This window comes from Bufo bufo, chromosome 1, assembly GCF_905171765.1.
Source record: "Bufo bufo chromosome 1, aBufBuf1.1, whole genome shotgun sequence".
Classification (NCBI taxonomy): Eukaryota; Metazoa; Chordata; class Amphibia; order Anura; family Bufonidae; genus Bufo; species Bufo bufo.
The window spans coordinates 811,058,310-811,064,919 of NC_053389.1; the positions used below are offsets into that span (position 1 = coordinate 811,058,310).

Consider the following 6,610-nt stretch of genomic DNA (forward strand, 5'->3'; position numbering starts at 1 on the left):
TTCCTGTACATAGGAGGCAGTATTATAGTAGTTATATTCTTGTACATAGGAGCAGTATTATAGTAGTTATATTCTAGTACATAGGAGCAGCATTATAGTAGTTATATTCTTGTATATAGGAGCAGTATTATAGTAGGTATATTCTTGTACAGAGGAGGCAGTATTATAGTAGTTATATTCCTGTACATAGGAGGCAGTATTATAGTAGTTATATTCTTGTACATAGGAGCAGTATTATAGTAGTTATATTCTTGTACAGAGGAGCAGTATTATAGTAGTTATATTCTTGTACATAGGAGCAGTATTATAGTAGTTATATTCCTGTACATAGGAGGCAGTATTATAGGAAAGGGGAAAGGGGAAAACAAGGAAGAAAGGGAGAAAGGGAATACTGCTCTAGCACGTAAAGTTTCTATGTGCCTTCCATGGGGACCACAGTTTTAAGAAGTGAGAGCGTGAGTTATTTTCCCAATGCGCAAGCTCCTCAAATCGGTAGATCTGATCCACCTTATCAGTCCACATATGGAGAGTCGGCGGGGAATCAGTTTTCCACAAAAAGGGAATAAGCAGCTTCGCTGCTGTAAGCAACATCGTCGGGAGATTATCCTTGGCGGGGGTGAGGGTATCATTGGGGCACCATAGTAGGATAAGCTTGGCGTCAAGAGTGATCTTGGTTTTACATATGCTATTAATCAGGGATTCTATCAATTTCCAAAATGGCTGGATCTTATGGCAGAGCCACCAGATATGAGATAAGGATCCAGTTTCTATGCCACATCTCCAGCATGCTTCGGGGATTTCTGGGTTTAGTTTATGTAAGAATTCAGGTGTTTTATACCACCTACTAAGGAGCTTAAAAGAATTCTCCTGAATCCTCACACAGCGGTTGAAACCGTGCGAGTGAGCTAGAACAATGGCTTTCTCCGGTTCCTTTAGGGTCAGAGAAAGCTCCCGTTCCCAGGAGCTCACATACCGGAGCTCCGGTGGAAAGGAGGAAAGCATTTCCTTATACATCTGGGATAATGGCCTAAGGGGAGGCTTAGTAGCCAGAACTTTCTTCTCGAGCCAGGAAGGAGAACCGCTGCCAGCAAAGGACTCAGTACACAAGGTAGTGTCTCTTTTAAAATCTGCTAGGTGGAAAAAGGGTGCTGTTTTGACCTCAGGGCGGTCCATTATTAAATTCCAATGTAAACTACCGTCTGGAAGAAGGACATCTCGCAGAGACAGGTCAGCGAGCCTAGACCAAATCCCAGAGAGGTTTGACACAGACGGATGAATATGGGTTTGCAGTAATTTGAGTGGCATGCATGGATTAGGAAAATTGAATAGATGGGATTTGACCATTTTGGACAATTCTACCAACATTCCCTTCCAGACCGGGGAGGAAGAACAGTGATTGGCTGAAAAGGGCCTAACACCCCACAGAGTAAGCTGCTCCTGGTTGGTGAGCAAAACCGACTCAAGGCGCGAGCAAAGTGAGCTAGATGATCGGGATAAGACCTTTACACATCTACACATCTGAACAGCAGTGTAATATAACTATACATCTGGCATCCCAAAGCCTCCGAACCTCTTATCCCTTGTGAGGGTAGAATAAGCAATACGCAGTGATTTGCCACTCCATAGGCAGCGTGTGAACACTCGGCGGACTTCTGTGAAATATGAGTTTGGGAGCCAAATAGGGAGGGATTGCAGCAAATATAAAAATTTGGGAAGGATAAACGTCTTAAGATAGTTCTTTCTTCCAACCCAGGAAACAAATGGGAGTTTCAGGTCTTGTAGATGGTTGCGCACATTTTGCAGAAGCGGCATATAATTGAGGGAGGCCAGGTCTTGGACATTAGCTGAAACGCGCGTCCCCAAGAACGTAATGTCTCTGGAGGCCCAGGTGAACGGGGTGCTACGTTTAAGATTGTTAATCAAAGTTTGCGGGCAGGAAATGTTGAGTGCCATGGATTTCCCATAGTTTATTTTAAAATTGGATATAAATCCAAATTCCTCAAATATATTCAACAACTTGGGCAAGGCCTCTGTAGGATTGGAGGTCATGACTAAAAGGTCATCCGCGAATGCTGCAGTAACATGAGTGCAGGAGCCGACCAGAAGGCCTTTAATGACCGGATCTGCTCTAATCTTACACAAAAGGGTCTCCATCACTAAAATGAATAGTGCAGGAGAGAGGGGACACCCCTGCCTCGTCCCATTGGTGATGTGAAATGGTGGGGACAATGCTCCGTTGACTTTGACCATGGCAGAGGGGGCCGCATATAAGGTATTGATAGCAGAAACAAACTGATCCGGGAAGCCAAACCTCGCCAGGGTCTGCGACATAAAGTGCCAGCTGACCCTGTCGAAGGCCTTCTCTGCATCTGTACTTACCAAGACCAAAGGTTTAGACGATCCTCTGGCCCAGTTCACAAGATGGAGAAGCCGCACCGTGTTATCAGACCCCTGTCTGCCATGGACAAAACCCACTTGCTCTTCATGAACAATGTCAGGAAGAACGTCTTGAAGCCTAGAAGCCAGAATCTTCGCCCACCACTTCACATCATTATTAAGCAGAGATATCGGCCTATAGTTACTGCAGCAAGTCGGATCCTTATTTTCCTTATGGAGAACAGTAATGTGCGCCAATAAGGAGTGAGGCGCAAGAGAGCCTCCAGTCAAGAGGTAATTGCACAAGTTCTTGAAACGGGGGATTAAAACATCTTGAAATGATTTATAATACACGATGGAGAAGCCATCTGGGCCGGGGCTTTTACCTGAAGGAATAGACATGAGAACCTTACAGATCTCTGAATCAGAGATGGGCCTAGTTAGTTGGGAAGCTTTAGATGAGGATATGGAAGGGAGGTTAAGGGTTTGCAAAAATTTATCTGTGGCCTCTGAGAGGTCACTAGGGGTAGTCCCAGTTGGAGGGGGTAAATTATACAATGCTTCATAGAAGGCACAAAATGCTTTGGCTACATCTGGGGTGGACTTATGTATCATTCCCTTGGAATCTTTAATAGAGGAAACAAAGGAGTCAGAAAATTGCTTCTTGGCAATAGCCGACATCAGTCCGTTTCCTCTATTCCCATGGGCATAGGCCTTAAATCTTGATCGTAACACTAACTTTGCAGAAGTGACATTTAATAAGTTTTTTAAACGCGTTCTGGCTTCAGTTAATTCTGCTAAGGTGCGTATAGCCTGAGATTCCTTGTGAGAGGATTCCAGACGAGCAATGGAAGCCAACAAGGCATCTAAAGCCTTCGTCCTTTGTTTTTTTACATAAGCCCCCAAGGCAATGAGTTCCCCCCTAAGAACTACTTTATGGGATTCCCATAATATGGCGGGAGAGGGAGGGGAGTCTGGGGTGTCATTAAGCTCGAAGAATTCAGAAATCAAGGCCTTAATTTTGCTAGCATGTGTGGGGTCCAAGACCAAAGTATCGTTGAGGCGCCACACACGCTCTTTCTTTTGTGGGCCTGACAGGGAGAAGGTAATAATAACAGGGGCATGATCGGATAATGTGATATTGCCTATCCGGGCTCCAGAGACATTACGTATATGTGAGTCAGACAGGAACAGATAATCCAATCTATGGAAGGACATCTTGGCGTGTGAGTAAAATGTATACTCTCGGCCATTGGGGTTTATGGTCCGCCATACGTCCAAGACCTTAAGTTTTCTCAGTGAAATTTTAAGCCTTTTTAACAGCTTGTAAGACACAGAAGGTCTGCCTACCGAGGTGTCCACCGCCGGTTCTATGGCAACGTTAAAGTCGCCCCCCAGAATTAATAACCCCTCTGAGAAGGAGGATAATGCAGCCAGGGTCTGAACGAGCCATGGTACTTGGCCTTTATTAGGGGCATATAAATTGGCAAACGTCACAGGGTAGTCACCTAGTACACCCTTTACAAAAATGAACCTGCCCTCGGGGTCAGCAGAAGTTGCCGTATGTTTGAAGGGGAGGCATTTGTGCACAGCTATACTGACACCCCTACTGGCAGAATCATGTGTACTATGGAACCATTGGACAAATTTCCTAGGGGGAAAACTGGGAATCTTGCCTGTTCTAAAATGGGTCTCTTGTAGAAAAGCCACTGAGACCTTGTCCTTCAGAAGGAGAGAAAGTGTTTGAGACCTTTTGCATGGCTCGTTCAGCCCATGCGCATTAAGTGAGGCTACTACTATAGAAGACATTTTTGCATACAGACAAATGAATAAAAGCATATATACTCATAATTATGTGGAAAAGCACAAAGATAATATGAGCAGAGGAGAGGGAAGGGGGGGGAGGGGAACAAAAGACAAAAAATAAGGAAGATAACATTGAACATATTAAACTGATAAGTGACCAGCTCGGGCGAGATACCCATCCAAGGTGGAATGAGCGCTTTACTTATCACCAGGCAAGACAGGGTTGGACTGGCGAGGGGGCAAGTAAAGCACTTTATGGTCTTAAGACAAAAAGACCCAAAAAACAAAAAATACATCCAACACCGGAAACTATCCGATCATCCCCTGCAACCAAAAAGAGCGCCTCCCTGGAGGTAGCGTCCCGCAACATCAGGAGAGCGTCCCAGTTTAAAAGGATATAGCCATCGGAACGGGGTCGACGTCTTCCTAAGGATATCCAGGAGAGGCTTGAATAAGCGCCGCTTAGCCAAGGTGGATGGCGCAAGATCCTGGAACATCTGGATCGGCGTATTTTCATACTCCAGTACCTCCATCTCTCGTTGCCTTTTCAGGAGGGCCGCGGTGTCCACGTAGCTCAATAGGCCGCAAATCACGTCACGTGGTGGCTCTTGTGGTTTAGGCCTAGGGTGCAGCGCCCTGTGTATGCGCTCCACTAATTCTTCTTTCTACAGTTTTCTTAATTCTTCTATTTCTTAGTATTGTTCTATATGCAAAAGTTGAAGCCTCCCCGTCGGGGAATCGAACCCCGGTCTCCCGCGTGACAGGCGGGGATACTTACCACTATACTAACGAGGAACTGCTATAGCAGCTTATCACATGGTAATCTTCTTAAAGGGAACCTGTCACCTGGATTTTGTGTATAGAGCTGAGGACATGGGTTGCTAGATGGAAGGCAATCGTAAGTGTAATCATTGTATGCCATACAGGGGACATATGTCGAAATATGCTTAAATAATCTAATGGAATTTATTGAACTCTGTCTGGACATCCATTCGAATAAATACTGAGCACTTTATCGACAAATATTTATCGACTTTTCATTATTATTATTTGTTATATATTATTGTTTTAGTATTTTATTGTTGAATCTGCATTAGGTGTAATAAATATTGTCACCATTATTTATCTTGTCTGTATCTCTGTGTGGTCCAAGTGTGAGTGCTCAGCCTCTCTACAATCTCTATATTCCTTTTTTGACTGCGTGAGTCATAAGGCTTGGTAGCACCAATCCATAGCCATAAACGGAGTGAGCCACCATATCTTTTATTTATAGTAGATATATTCCTATACATAGGAGGCAGTATTATAGTAGTTATATTCTTGTACATAGGAGCAGTATTATAGTAGTTATATTCTTGTACATAGGAGCAGTATTATAGTAGTTATATTCCTGTACATAGGAGCAGTATTATAGTAGTTATATTCTTGTACATAGGGGCAGTATTATAGTAGTTATATTCTTGTACATAGGAGCAGTATTATAGTAGTTATATTCTTGTACATAGGAGGCAGTATTATAGTAGTTATATTCTTGTACATAGGAGGCAGTATTATAGTAGTTATATTCTTGTACATAGGAGCAGTATTATAGTAGTTATATTCTTGTACATAGGAGCAGTAGTATAGTAGTTATATTCTTGTACATAGGAGGCAGTATTATAGTAGTTATATTCTTGTACATAGGAGCAGTATTATAGTAGTTATATTCTTGTACATAGGAGCAGTAGTATAGTAGTTATATTCTTGTACATAGGAGGCAGTATTATAGTAGTTATATTCTTGTACATAGGAGCAGTATTATAGTAGTTATATTCTTGTACATAGGAGCAGTAGTATAGTAGTTATATTCTTGTACATAGTAACAGTATTATAGTAGTTATATTCTTGTACATAGGAGCAGTATTATAGTAGTTATATTCTTGAACATAGGAGCAGTATTATAGTAGTTATATTCTTGTACATAGGAGGCAGTATTATAGTAGTTATATTCTTGTACATAGGAGCAGTATTATAGTAGTTATATTCCTGTACATAGGGGCAGTATTATAGTAGTTATATTCTTGTACATAGGAGCAGTATTATAGTAGTTATATTCTTGTACATAGGAGGCAGTATTATAGTAGTTATATTCTTGTACATAGGAGCAGTATTATAGTAGTTATATTCTTGTACATAGGAGGCAGTATTATAGTAGTTATATTCTTGTACATAGGAGCAGTATTATAGTAGTTATATTCTTGTACATAGGAGGCAGTATTATAGTAGTTATATTCTTGTACATAGGAGCAGTATTATAGTAGTTATATTCTTGTATACAGGAGCAGTATTATTGTAGTTATATTCTTGTACATAGGACGCAGTATTATAGTAGTTATATTCTTGCACATAGGAGGCAGTATTATAGTAGTTATATTCCTGTACATAGGAG

General features: G+C 41.9%; 1 non-coding gene across 1 annotated transcript; it reads right to left on the reverse strand.

Moving 5' to 3' along the window:
- Positions 1-4,905: 4,905 nt before the first annotated feature.
- On the reverse strand, positions 4,906-4,977 carry TRNAD-GUC. The gene has a single exon. It is a non-coding gene; the product is annotated as a tRNA-Asp (tRNA).
- Positions 4,978-6,610: the final 1,633 nt, after the last annotated feature.